This window comes from Vitis riparia, chromosome 15 (assembly GCF_004353265.1).
Source record: "Vitis riparia cultivar Riparia Gloire de Montpellier isolate 1030 chromosome 15, EGFV_Vit.rip_1.0, whole genome shotgun sequence".
NCBI classification, from domain to species: Eukaryota; Viridiplantae; Streptophyta; class Magnoliopsida; order Vitales; family Vitaceae; genus Vitis; species Vitis riparia.
Window position 1 is genome coordinate 16,201,167 of NC_048445.1, and position 15,633 is coordinate 16,216,799.

General features: G+C 34.8%; 1 pseudogene; it reads left to right on the forward strand.

Annotated features, from left to right (window-relative positions):
• The first annotated feature begins 467 nt into the window (after positions 1-467).
• Positions 468-15,395, forward strand: LOC117932391 (annotated as a pseudogene).
• Positions 15,396-15,633: the final 238 nt, after the last annotated feature.

A 15,633-nucleotide genomic window follows, 5' to 3' on the forward strand; every position in this document is an offset into this window, starting at 1 on the left:
AAACATAATAGAATATAGGAAGATAACGTAATCAATTTTTGTTAAAGGTATCTCCCTTTTGTAGGGAGTTACAAAAAGATATACATATTTATAAATGATCATCCATAAGTTCTCATAATCCGACAAATTTTTATATTTTATAATATATATTATAAAATGATTTATTTTTATATAAATGTATTAATAAAAATATGTATAATATTATATATATATATAATTAAAATCAATAATATTTATTTTTTCATCTATATAAATGTATTAATGTTTTAAATTTTATTAAATAAAATATGTATAATATTTAAATATAAAAATATATATTGAAAATGAAAGAAAATTTGTATTATGTAATTATATATATTATTTTATAAAAATTCGAACTTCATCTCATCTAAATCAGTTAATTTTAAACCTAATTTTAAACAAGGACTTAAATGGATATGGTACAGTTGATGAGGCATCCACCGTCGACATATGCTGCCGCCTTTTACTCTTAACCCTCAACATTCGACTCCGCCTTTCATCGGCCTGATTTTGAGGCCACCGCCTCCTCCAAGGAACTATTCAGGTAAAGATTAAAGATTGATTTCTTTTGCATTCTTTGTTTAGAAAATCTTGTGATTGTAGAGAATATTAGGGTTTAGATTTTGGTTTGAAATGTGTTGATGTTATGGCGATAGAGTTAACTGCAAAATGGAGATTAGAAATGTGATGGAGTATGAGACAGTTGCAAAGGAAAAATTGCCTAAGAAGGTATAAGGATCCCCAGGGAATCAAAATCTGGTCCTTGTCGCTCTTTTCACAGAAAATGGATAGGTGGATTAATCTCTTTATTGGATCCGTGGGAGGTGGGCAAAACTTAGCAAAATTGTGATGTTTAGTTTGACGGGTATCATCTGCTCCTTGCTCTTTTCGCAAAATCTAGAATTCCTGATGATTCCATTTCCTTCCATTCCCTTTTGTTAAAAAGTTTAAGAATTGATTGGAGCTTAAGTGAATAAAACAACTGCATTGAATCTAGCTGTTTCTTCAAATTTCTCCCTGCAGATTGTTCACAGTTCAAGAGCTAGGGATCTGATTTTTGTTCTCACTCTTCATAGTGAAGCTTCAATTCCCTTTTTTGTTCACACGTTCTCATTCTTTTCTGTTTTTGATCTTCATTTTGAATTTTTAATCACATCAATTTTTTGTTTTTTTTTTTTTTTCTGTACACTTACTTTTTTCTCGAGGCAATTGTTTTAGCAAAGTATGTAGCTAATTGTGCTATTTTTACTTTCAAATATGGATTTTATGTCCATTTCCCTTTTATCTAATTCGAGAACTGCTTGAATTTCAGGTATTTTTTTGCTGTGGTTTGTTGCCAGCGTATTGAGATCAATGAAAGGTGAAAACATGAATAAAAGATGATGACACCTTCCCTCTCCCTCTCTCTCTCTCTCTCTCTCTCTCACACACACACACACACACACACACACACATATGTCTATAAATACATGCACAAAAGAGAAGAATTGAACTGTTTTTAGGGGTTGGGGGGGAAGAAGAAGCTGAATTGAGCCACTTCAGCGGACTTCTTGGCTCATGTATTTGTTGTGCTCACTTTATTCACTGATTTGGCACAGTGTGTACTTTCTTTAGTTGTCATAACTCATGATGATTCTGATCAGTCTCATCATAATTGTGTTGATTGAAGTACCAAATCCATGTTCTATAGGTGTACTGGTAAACCAACTAGCCTTACCCAAGTTTCCTTCCTTCAATGCCTTTCCTATAACAGCCTGCAATTGGGCACTAATCATCAAAAAACAAAGCCTTTTGATTTTAGAATCTCCAACCCCTTAGCACCCGATCAGCCTCTGTAAAAGAAGCAAACTCAAACAGGAACAAGGCTCCAAATCCAGTTTGCAAGGGTAATTCTACAAACCACATCTACGGACAGTTTTATCTGAAACACAGTTCTGCAATGAATTGTTTTAGTTCCTTTCCTGTGCTTTAGTCTCTTTGGGTTGTTTATACTGCATCATTGTTGTTTTCTGCTGCTTGTATAATTATTTGAAAAGTTAATGCTGATTTTGAACCATGCCTTCTCACAGGAATGAGGTGACTTGAGGAGCTCTTTAGAGATGGAGATGACAAATAAGATTGAAAGATTTTGCCATGTCGAAATTTTAATGCATCAGTTTGGTTAGCTATCTATTGAGCATATGTGTCAACTCATTTGTAAGTTTCGTTTTGTGGATTATGTATTATTTATACGGATGAATTATATGGTAATTGAAATGTAAAATAATATAGAAAGTATGATAGATATTCATTTTTCTAAATAAATTCTCTGTAATTAGTTTAATTTATAAAAATGTTATATGTTTGAGAAACAACATGTAAAATTGCGTTTCACATAATTAGACTTTCTTGATGCAAAGTGCCAAGTCCTTCTTGATGTAAGTTGCATAGCAGCAGCTAAATGAACCATCTCGTGAATCTAGGCATGAACATCTATGCTATTTTTGGTTCTTGAAAAGTACTAAGGGAAAAAAAATATTAAGGAAAATGATTCTTTCATGTTTGGTTTACCATGTAAAATACAAAAAAAAAAAAAAAAAAAATCAAATATAATTAAAATTAGATAGAAGCTTATGCATTTTCAAATTACTTAAGCTTATTACAAAGAAAGAAAAATAAGTTTGAAGAAACATGTAAAAATAATTTATTAACTTTAAATGTACTTTTTATTTTTCTTTATTTTTTCTTTCTATTTGTTTTCTTGCATTTCTCCTTAAATTTTCTAGGAATCAAATATAAGGCTACAGTTTTTATAGTGGTACTTGATGTCGGTGAAATCTAACACTAAGGCACATGTAGGTAGGTTTTGGATGGCGCACCAATCCACTACATCATATATATATATATATATAGAAATCAATAAGAATATATTAGGCAAATAGATCGACAGAAAAAGAGAACGGGTGGCTTCTTAAGGCGGCAATCCATTTGACACTATTGATTGAGTTTCTTAATCAATATTTCAATAAATTTCTATTTGCTGAATTATGTCTCTATCAGATTGTTTGCCATTACTTAATTTATTGAGGAGATCATTTTGTTTGATTTACTTTTACAAATGAGATGGATGTTATCTCTGGGCTCATTACTAATTTGGAGATTTTTTTTTTTAACAGATCCTAGATGATTATCCATGACTCAACCCTATCGATTCACCATGTCATTTACAATGTTGTGGGAATCAACCTCCTAGAACAACAGAATCTCATGTCTATTCACACTGCCACTCTCATCGACAATGTGGGAATCAACCATGGACAACAATAAAATCTCATGCCTACTTACCTTAGTGCCATTCTTGCCCTTCTTACTATCAATGTTCCACTACTCATCAACCTCACTGATTTGAAGTTTCGGAAAGAGGCTGACTCTGTATTTCAAGCTCACCCCATAAACACCAAGGTGGCTGTTCTTAGCTTACTAGCATTTGTCTTGGCATTTGGAATTGAGTTAACCTTCCATACGCGTCATCTCTCTCCTACTTGTGTTGCTCTCCTCCGTACTACCATGGTGTTTTTCAGTTCCTTCTCATTGGCTTCATTGGCATCGCTCGTTTCTTGGTGCATTATGGCCCCTTCTATTTGTCATCTATGCCTTGCTAGCACTTTGCAACATGCAAAACCTAGTCCAGAAATGGTGTCTCTGGGTTCACCATAAACTCATGTACAACCTTGAGACTGTATTAACAGGTATGTGACAATAGAAACTGCTTTACTTTTACCCCCTAATCATAATGGGTACACATCATAGAGTGTTTATTGCTACAATTTCATGGGTTCCCCCTGTCTAATTTCTCAAGAATTTTGATTGTAGTTTTTGTTAGCTTGAGTATACAATTAAATAAGTAAAAAGAATTGATGCTTAGTGAAAACTAGGCTTGATTTCCAAATATTTAGAACCCAACCCACTAAATCTAGAGAAAGAAGCGTGGATTTCTATAACAAACATGCAGCGACTTTGTTTGGTTCCTGACATACCACTCCCATGCCACATCGAATTGTATTTCCTTAGTGGTTTGAAAGAAATGTTGGAGTGGTAATGAAATTGTATGTTGTTTTAATGGAGAGTTCTACTTATGCATCTAGTCCTTAATGATCTTCAAGGAGCCTAATTTCTCCATAATGTTTGCATATATTTTTTTCCTATTTGCTTCCATGATTGGGTAAATTAGATTTATAAGTAGAAGTGTAGTCTAACATGATCGCTTTGGCTTCAATGTTACCACTATGAGATAGAGGCAAAGAGTGTACAACCTATTGTGTTTAAGTACTTTGGTATACATCTAATTAAGATCTTAACTAAAAGGGTGTTTTTCTCTAGCCAAGTTTGAGGGGTCCTTTTCAATGCAACCCTTCCACTGTTACCTAATAGTAACAGGAACTTTATAGAGAAATGGAAAAATTAATTTAATTTAAATATGAAAACAGTTAGTGCTTTAGATGGATTGGCAATTCTGGATCAATTCCTATATATCCTCTCAATTTAGTCTTTCAAAATTTTCCATTGGATTAATTGCCTATGTAAAGGTGATTATGCTTAAGGTTGTTAGAGGATAAGGCAAATGGTTTGAGATTGGAGATGGACAAATCGAACCAATAGTTTTTTAAATTATGGGTAGATGGTTAAATTTTGTAATAAAAGATCAAGGGTGTTAAAAGGTTTCATTTTTTAGCCTAGTGTTTTTTGCTCTTTCTAATTGATCTAACATCAAAGTTGGATCTATCAACATAAAAAATTCATTGAAAATATTCTAAATGATTGTAAAGATTGTAGCTGGACAAATTGAATCAACAGTTTTTTTTTCTAAATTATGGGTATCTTGATTAAATTTTGCAATAAAAGATCAAGGGTGTTAAAAGGTGTCATTTTTTAGCCTAGTGTTTTTTGCTCTTTCTAATTGATCTAACATCAAAGTTGGATATATCAACATAAAAAATTCATTGAAGAAGACGGGGGCCTTCCTATGTTCCCTAGTGAAAGAATTTGGAGGGCAAGGGTGCCTCCCAAGGTAGCTTTCTTTGCTTGGGAGGCTTCTTGGGGTAAAGTTTTAACACAGGAGCAACTTTAAAGGAGGGGGTTCTCTTTGGCAAATAGGTGCTTTCTCTGTTTATCTGAAGAAGAAACAGTGGATCATCTCCTACTGCATTGTGTCAAGACGCGGGTCCTATGGAACCTCCTTTTCTCTCTTTTTGGAATATCTTGGACTCTCTCGTGTACAGTGAAGACTACCCTTCTTGGGTGGAATGGAGGGTTTGTGGGAAAAAGACGCAAGAAGGCTTGGCAAATGGCGCCTTTATGTATTTTTTGGTCAGTTTGGAAGGAGAGAAATAGGTTAGCATTTGGGGATGAGAAGCTTTCGCTTCAAAGGTTGAAATATTCTTTTGTATGTAATCTCTGGTTTTGGGTCAGGGGTTCCCTAGCAGAGAGTCATTCTTCTCTTGTAAGTTTTGTAGACTGGATAGGCTCCTAGTTAGGGAAGGTGGTGTGCATACTCCCTGTATACTTAGAGGGCACTGATTTTTGGTGTTTCCTCTTTTAGTTTAATATACTTCTTTTACTTATCTCAAAAAAAAAAAAAACATAAAAAATTCATTGAAAATATTCTTGCTGAATTACAATCATTACAGTTTCTACTATTTAAAGCTAAATTTCCAAATTAGGGTTTGAAGAAACAGAGTGGTCATTAAGACTCCCTTTTTTAGCATCTTCTTCTCACCAAATTGGCAGTGTTTGTTTCCTAAGAAAATCTACTCCTGTTTGAAGCTGGAAAACATGTTTTAGTTTAGTTTTCTTTCAAAAAGGGGATTGATTAATCTTGTCATTCTATCCTTTCTCTCATTGTTGTTTGTATATTGGAATGAAACCCTTACTTCTTGATTGGGCATCAAGAAGTTACCAAGATCAAGCTTGGTGGTAACTCCAAGTTTGGCCTTGATGAAGGTGTATAGTTGAAGTTCAAAGGTACTTGTTATGTAGTCCAAAAGAAGATTGGTAAACTTGAGTTAGGTAATACCTAGTTAAAAGGCTATTGAGGCTTTAGTTATTTTTTTTTTCATAAAGGAATTTTTAAATCGCTTGTGAGCTTGTGGTTTTTTGTTAATTTAAAGATCTTCCACATAGTGTTTTAAAAGGCTATTGGGGCTTATGCCTTAAGGCTCATCTCAAGACGAGGCTCTATAACTTAGCCTTGAGGCTTATAGCCTTAGCCTAAGCCTCAAATATCCAAAATTCAGCCTTTATAGGCTTTTGGTATATATCTTGTAAGATCCTTAAGTCTCAATATTCGATGAGTTTTAATGGGTTCTATCATTTTTGCTTTTGTGGGCTTTTGATATAGATTTCATAAATTATGTATTGAGTCTAACTTGGTTACAAAATAAGGTTAGTTGACTTCTAGTTAACAATTTAAATAGAAGGGAAAAAGAAAGATCGAGAAGCATTGGGGCATTGACTGCCCTAATGGCTGATCTCATGTATAATCACTATCTTATTATTGATAAATAAAAAATAATACTACCACAATTGGTGGACGAAGAAGAAGAATAGGAAGATATTAACACCGATAGAGAGCATAATATAGCAATTGGATGTGATTATATTCCTTAGGGGATCCTACTAGTGATAATGATAGTAATGTTAAAAATTAGTTGATAAAACTATGAAAGAGCATTGGATCAAAAACAAAAATTAGAAACTATTAACAATGACAAATAATTAATTTTATCATTATAAAGTTTATACCTTTTTTATTATTTAATTTTCTTGCGACTTTATGAGTAATTATTTTTTAAAATTTTTTGATATAATTTTTTTTTATTATTATTTACTTGTTTAAGTTGAGGTTTATGCCTCATTCTACCTTATTTACCCTTTGCCTCATTTGGGAAAAATTCTTCTAGAACACCTTTAGCCTTTAAAGCATTGCTTCCACATAAAACCCTTGTGTCATTATCACTTTTTTTTTTCTTCATTTGGTTATCTTTATCTATTTATCTATGATTGTGAATTTTCAGCTGCTACAATGATTTGGATTGTTGATGACATTGGCTGAATTTTGTCAATTGTGCTCTAAAATAATTTCATATTTGTCTAAGGATTGGTTGGGCACGTGAATATTTGATGCTTCTCATTGAAAGGTTAAATAGCTCTTGATTGGGGAGTGTTGGTTCATTGCATGTGACTTGCATTTCTTTAATTGTGAGGAGAGTGTTAGTGCATCCATTCTTGCATGTGTTTTGATTGTTTGCTGAAAATATAATAAGGTAAAAACAAGGAAAAAAAAATCAAGGGAGTGATAGCCCTTTCATTGGGAAACATCCCAAAGTTCAAAAGGCGCTTATTTACCTCTATCTAGGTGTAATCCATAGTTGATATTCATCTACAAAAAAAAAAAAAAAGAAAAAAAAAGAATTGATTGCTAATACTTTTCTTTGCAAAAACATTATATAGAAATAAAAAAATAAAAGCAAATGGAACCAAACAAGTTTAAATAGTAGAGGTTAAAGAAAAGGCCAATCCAATAATTTATGGAACCTTCTACATTATTGTTGCTTGCAAGGTCCAAAGAGACTTGGAGAAGAATGGAAACACTAAAAGAACTCTTCACATGGAATAAAGAACTTGGAGAAGATTACAAATAGGCACAATCATGTAAAGAATTTCAGTTTTCTCTAAGGGGAGAGAACATACATGTGTCTAAGCTTCTAATTATGCTGTACTTCTACTTTTCTTTAAGTGTTGTGAGATGAGCAAAAACCTCATCATAATCCGGTAGCTTTAGATGTATGTGGTTCAATCAGTTCAACATGTCTAGTTTAGAGGAAGTTGCATGAATATGACCTTCTATCATCTCAGTTGAACTAGTTGGTCCCAATAAAATCAGTGCTTACTACCAGAGTTTCTAGCCCAAAGTTGTTCAGAGAATGTCCTTCATGAAGGGTGTGGTTCTTTAATCATGTGAGTCAACCACCAAAAAGGGATAATTGATCTACAAGGTTGGACGATATTCCTTGGAGGCTGCAAACCTTTTATCATGACCTCCAGAGATGGACCATTGTCAAAAGAATGAGAATTGAAGCATAGGCCAGTTCGATACATCCTAGCCATCCATGCTCATCAACAACATGAAAAAAATGAATGCCCCTAAGGGGCAGGCATGGCAATGCTCAAACGATCTATGAAATTGGCTAAAGGGTATTAGGCTGAGATAAAGTGATGTTGAGGAATATGCTAAGGGATGACTGGCTAATGGGACTACGCCATATTGACAAGCAGTGAAGTCAAACCAATTGGGGTTGGTCCATTTTGAATAGATTTGTGATACTACCTTCTGAATATCCCAAGAGGTTTGCACCTGTACAGGGACATTGCTGTCAACCTCTTGACGGATACTACTCTTGATCAACATAGGATACTACTACTCTTGCTACCACTCTCAAACTATCCATCAATATTTTTCTTTGACTTATTTAAGGATAAATTCGACTGCTAAAGATGTTTTTCTTGATCACTCGAATAGAATTATTATCATGAGTTGCATTAAATAAATGCAAGACATGTTGAGGCCATTGTTTAAGTCGTGATTTACAAGTCTAGGAGACTTGCACTTGATGAATATGTGGTCAAGGATGGGGCAACATCAGATGGTGGTCACATGAAAATATTCTTGAGCAGAAAGAGATTCCAAGTGCCTTAGTGTTTGCTTAAAGTAGATTTTGTAAGGTAGAGCATACCCTGTGTTGTGCCTATTGCCCAAGTCCAATTATATTTGATGGGACCTTGTCCATTTGGTTTCTTAGAACCTGAATTCTGCAGGAGATGGTGATTGCAGTAAGCCACTTCTCAATCCTGAGAGAACTGTGGACAATGTAGGTCCTCCAGAGTTTTGGTCTAACAGAACGACCTTGATTTTAATGGAAAAGGAGGCAAAGGGGGAAGATTTTATGTAGAAAAGGGAACTGAAATGGAAAAATTATATAAATAACTACAACACAAACATCCTCTAGGTGCAAAACTCTTTGCATGCTACTTTTACATTTTTGTTCTTCATTCACTTGCTCTATTGCTTTAGGTTTTGTTGTTCATTTTCTTTTAGTTGTATAATTGACATGTGTGTACTCCTAGGATTTGGGCAATTCCACACTTGGGGCCTTGATTCTAATGGAGAAAGCAACTCAATCAGGAAAAGACGAAAGCAAAGTACATTTTCTTTAGAACCAATGGAACCTGTTTGTTCATTAATACTGGAGGGGGGAGCCAGCAATGCGACATGATGCCAGCCCAAGAAAGCACCAACTCAGCATGAGCAGCATGAGGAACTGGGCTCTCATACAGGTATTAGATCTATCATCCATCAGTATACATAGTATGCATGCATATTATATTTTAATAGTGATATTAGAAGAAAAATTATCTGATACTGTCCTTACACATCATAATTTGAGAGGTGGTGTAATCATTCATTTCCAAATCCCAACTAGGTGAACTTAGCTCTCACAACTTAAAAAAATAAGTAAAAAGGAAAATTATTCAGATTTCAAGATAATTAAGTGAAATCTTTGCTATTAGATAAATATTTTTCATCCACCTCTTTTACTATATTTTATATCATCCACTTACATGGTAAGGATGACAACGGGGCAGGTTTTCTTTTGACAAGTAACCAATCTACTGTTAGATATAAGAGTCATAAACAAGTTAAGGACAAGTTCAAAAATTTTTGTTTATTGGGAAACCAAACTCAGGGAACCTGCAACTATATGAAGTCAGTAACATGCATCCATGATGGTTAAGGGTAAAGTTGGAGGGCTTCTTCTCATGTGCCATTGTTGCATTCCGGTGAGTACAGTCTGTTCGTGCCATCCTACGCAAGTTGTCAACAGAGAGAGCATGACATAGGTGACATATAGAAGGGGTCGCCTTGCATTTGATGCAAGAAAACCCATGAAAGGGAATTAGAAAACACCATGGGAGTGCAGAGGGGAGCAGCAGAAGAAGAATGGAAAGTGAAGTCAATTCCTAATGCCAAGACAAATGCTAGTAAGTTAGCAACAGCCACCTTGGTGGTTATGGAGTGGGCTTGAAATGCAGAGTTTGGCTTATTCTGAAACACTCCAAATCAGTGAGGTAGGGAAGCAGGGGAAGAATAATTTCAATGTCCAAACTATATCTGGTTAAGGACATACTTTCAATGTCCAACCTTATAGGTCTTATAGGTCGGGATATACCACAAAATCATTTCCTTTTTATTTCACTTTTTCGAAATTGCTCATTTCTAACTTTTCAACTCTCTTTACAATATTTTTTTTTATTATCAAATTTAAGATAAATCATAAACCCTAAATTGTATTCATATGGCATATAATATTTTTGTGTAAATTAATTTTTTTTTTTTAAATGTTGGAATTTACTTTGAACTTATCTCAAAATACTTTATTGAACAAAAATTTGCCCTAAGATTTGTTATTAAGAAAAAAAATTAACAAAAGAAGGTAAATGTGGAAAAGAATAACAAGGAAAGTATTTACATATATTAACATTTTTTAAATGAATGTATTAATGAGATTAATGTTTTAAAATGGATCTATAAATAGGATGGATGTGTAAAGTAAGTATGTTTTTGACTGATTTTAGTATTTTTAATACTTGAAAGATAAAAACTTTTGAGTATAATAAAGATTAAAAATATTTCTTAAAATCGATAGTAAATACATTCTAAGTAGGTAGATGCAAATATAAAATTTTGTATGTAAAGTGTTTTTAAAAATAGTTTTTTAAAATTATTTTCTAATATTTTGTAAAATAAAATTATGTTCGAAAACTTGAAATGTCTTGATTTATTTTTTATTTTTTTATTTTATGTTTTTAAATATATTTTAGAAATAACTTTAAGTAGTGTTTTATATTTAATCATTTTTTATAATTATATAATTATTTTGTAAAGTAATTCTTTAAAAACAAGTAACAATGTTATTTGAAAACACTTTTTTCAGAACAGAAAATTATTTTTTAGCAATAAAACTTGTTTTTTTTTTTGGAGAATAAAAAATGATAGTAAAAACATTTTCCAAACACCGGGTAAATCAGTGGGAAACCAATTAGTCGGTAAAATCAACCGGAAACCCTTTCTTCCATTGAGGTGAGGCCTTGTGTAGTGTTTGGCAAAGGTTGCCACATTTTAGTGGTGGGGTCAAACAGCAAATTCGCTTTCCACCAGGGATTTGTTCAGGAAATTTATCACTTTGTGACTCACCCTTATTTTTGTGAAGGAATCATAGTCGGTTGAAACGATAAAGGCAATTCAGACTGTCATCTTTTTTCCGATGTGGGATTAAAAAATTTGTCCTATGTTACAAAATTTACTCCACAAATTTTCCAAATTATTAGGCCTTTGATAATATCAATTAGTGCTGAAAATTTATAAAATAGAAGCACTCCTATTTATTCTATATATTTTGATAATCAATTGAATGAATCAAAGTTAAGAATATATTTGACAATAATTTTATGAAGTGTTTTTAATTTTTCTAAAGATAAAAAATTTTAAATATGAAAAAAATTAAAAATATTTATTAAAATTTTTGTCAAACACATTTTAAGACAATGATAAATGGTTTTAAGATTTTACGATTTTACAATTTCATTTTTACCTTTATGTTAAAATTTTCCTTCCTAAATACTTCTTATTTTCTTATAAATTTGAGTTTTAAACCATAATTAAATTGTAATCATTTTAGAATTGAGCTTGATTTTAAAATCTTACCTATAAATACAAATAATAAATATTTATTAATATTAAAATGAGAGAACTTTGTTAAGAAGAATTCTTAGATTTAAAAATAAAATAAAATATGTCATCATGTGAGTTAAACAATGTATATTAATGTATGAAGATGCATAATATTGAAATGGGGATTAATGGAAACAATGTACATGAAGTAGATCAATAATAAATATGATAATTAAACAAGTGAAAATAGGTTCAACTAGTCGAGATTTTACACCTAATATAATGAGTTTATTTGGAAACTATTTTTAATCACAGTTTCTTGTTCTCCATAACAAAAAAGTAAAAAAATATTTTTAAAAAAGAAAAATGATGTTTTCTGATAACATCTTTTAATTATTTTATGTTATTTTAATTTGTTTTTTTGAGAGCTATTTAAAAAATAATTATAAAAATATGTAAAATAATTAAAAACAAAACATCACTTATAAAAATTATTTTTAAAACATATTTAGAAATATTAAAAACAAGTTAATAACATTGTAGAGCCCCACTTGGGGCTCACTTTCATGCAGCTTGGTTTGCCAGGTGTCGCAACCTTGGGGGACCACATGGCATCTTTTAGTTGGCTGCTATGGAATCACAGTGGTGCTTAAGAGAGCCCATGAAAGGTGGACAGAGGAAAAGGGACGTTCAGAGTCTGTTATAGAGGGGCGTCTCCTGCAGCCTGCAGGTGAGGAAGGGGCTTTTCAGAGAGGAAGAGAGATTTTTTTTTGGGGTGAGGGGATCCTTCTCTGGAGGAAGCTAAGTGTGAGGAGGGGCATTGGGTTTTACTGGAGTAGTAAGCCAGGCGGAAGAGAGGGATTCTGGGATCTTCAGGGGATATATTTTTGAAAGGGGACATTCTAGCAGAGGAAGGAAGAAAACCAGCTTGAAGGTGAGTAGTTTCGGAGGAAACTTGGAGTCAGGCTAGTCTTGCTGGAAAGGGATCTTCTCAGGTATGAAGGCTACAGGCTTGTTAATTGTTTTTGGCTGTTTATCACTCTCCTGTGTTTATTGTTAATATTTGAATATTCATTGATTTACTTGGGGTGGATAATGAAGGCCACTGCTTGCTTGTTGAGATATAATCCTGCATTCATGTTTTTCATTTTTAACCTTAAGATGCCTTGCTTCTATTGTGAAAACACACATAGTTGCATGTGAGGTAGTCTTTCTCACCTAAACAGAGGGCTCACTGATGACCTGTGAAGTGAAGACCCATTTGAAGATATTTTTACCTATTTTCTTTCATGCTTTGCCTCCATGGTTTCCTCTCTGTTGTGGTTACATCCTCGTTTTTTTTTTTTTTTTGATCTTGTTCTATGCATGGGCTGTGAGTGAGTGAGAGGGTTTGGGTTCAGCTGCTAAGTCCTGCAAGGATACACGCCCTCATAGGCGAGATGATACAGATTAAAGGAATAAATCAGAGTTCAAGTAATTCAGTAACTTCAACCTTGTCAATGACACCTTGAAATCATCTTTGACTGGGAGGTTCCCATGTGCTAAGAAGATGACGATCCTGGATGTGGTGGACTGGTGGGAAAGGAATGAAAATGCTTAGAAGGTATGGGAACACTGAGGGATTTCCTCTTTAATGTATGATAGAATGAGGAAGCTTTCCTTGATGAGGAAACAGAATGTTCAAGCTACTCTTACAGAAATCAATCGGGTCCTAGGTTTCAAGCTAGCATTAGAATATTTGGAACTCCGGTTTTGTTTCTATATGGCGGTTGAGAATTATGAAGCGGCATTTTGTGATGTTCAGATAATTCTTACGCTCTCCCTAGACTATAAGGTGTTTGAGGGATGGGTCACAGCCTCCCAACTTCGCATGTCTGTACGTGCGCATGTTGAGAGTTAGACAACAACAGATTGCTGGCTCCAGTTGTATGATCGGTGGTCTTCAGTTGATGATATCGGGTCCCTCTATGTTATCTACCAGGTGCTTAAATCTGATGCTGCAAAAGGTATTCTTTACTTTCAAACAGTCTTTGTTCCTCCTGAGGTTGAACTACCCAGAAGCAGCCGTGCGAAGTTCATAGCTTGCCCGTCAACATGAATGTCTAGTGTGAGGGAGGGATCTTATATGATACAGGTCATTGTGAGGAAGGGCTTCGGAAAGCAGAGGAGTCTATTAGTCTTAAAAGGTCTTTTGAGGCCTTCTTTTTGAAAGCTCATGCATTGGCTGATTTTAGCCAAGATCCATCATGCTCATCAACTGTTGTTTCGCTCCTTGAAGATGCCTTAAAGTGTCCCTCAAATAGGCTTCGCAAAGGTCGGACCCTGAACAATCCCGGCAGTGTGTACGTTGACTGTGGGATATTAGATTTGGCTGCTGATTGCTACATCAATGCCCTCAAAATCCAGTACACCCGAGCCCACCATGGTGTTGCTAGGGTTCATTTCCTAAAAAATGATAAGACTGTTGCATACCTCGGAACGACCAAACTGATTGAGAAAGCCAGGAACAATGCTTCTGCCTGTGAGAAAAGGTTCGAGTATTGTGAGCGTGAACTCACAAAGGCAGATCTGGAGATGGTCACTAGATTAGACCCGCTTCGGGTTTACCTTTGCAGATATCAAGCTGCAGTTCTGATGGAAAGCCACAAAGAGAAGAAAGCAATACCAGAACTGTCAAGGGCAATAGTGTTCAAGGCAGATCTTCACCTTCTACACCTGAGGACAGCCTTTCATGAGCACATTGGAGATGTGTTGGGGTGCACTACGAGAATATAGAGGCGTCATCTCTGTAGATCCTGACCATCAAGAGACATTGGAACTTCATAGCCGTGTCAATAGTCATTACCCATTCCATCTATGATGCCCATTACCTCCATTCATTACACCCATCTGCTACAATCCATTCCACATAGCCGTATCCTTTATACCCATTTTCTCACTACCCGTATATATGCTTCATATCCTTTATCCCTATTCCCATGCACATACCTCACTAATCACCACCCTACTCTCCAATACCCAGCTCATCCATCTTTTCCTCACCATGTCCCATGTCATCCATTTTCGTTCCCTCACTTAATACCCACAAAGTCCTTTGCTCTCATTATTCAACCTTCTCATACCCATCTCCTGCACCACGTATCCTTCACATTCATACCCACTTCTCTCTAAACCTTCCCATGCCTTGCCATTACTCACTTCCAATAATCTAAACCTTCTTTCATACCCAGCTGAATTTGTTAGCCACATCCTCACAATCACCATGCCCACGTTGCATTCCTTTTTCATTAGTCTTGAACACACCGCACCACCCCTTTCTCTCATCATTCCACTCCTTCCAATTTCTCAAGTCCCATGTGCACGTAGTCATCATGCATGCTCCTATGCCCATCAAATCCATCGCCTCGTACCCACCAAACTCCTAAGACCCATTTCACACACCACCCATGGTTATGCTTTGCACCAATCCCACGCGCATGGCCGACTTCATGCTCATTCCTCCCATTCAGCACTTCCAGGTGCACCACTACAGGATTTCGGCATTTGCTAGAGGAAACGATGCATGTAATTTGTGCACTAGTTGACATGATTGGCTCAAAGTTTAGGATATTGGATATGATGCTCATTGCCAATCCCTTAAAGGTTACTGCTGTTAGTTCATTTACTGAAATGAAATCGGGTTATTGCTAAGCCCGCATGCAAGCTTACTCCTCATCTCGATGTCTTCAACATTTGAATGGCTTTACACTGAAGGACGGAAGTCAGGAGCTAAAAACAAGAGAAACTGTGGATTGATTTGATAATGGCAGAGAAGGGCAGAGAGTGTGTGACAGGCGCCGATGGGT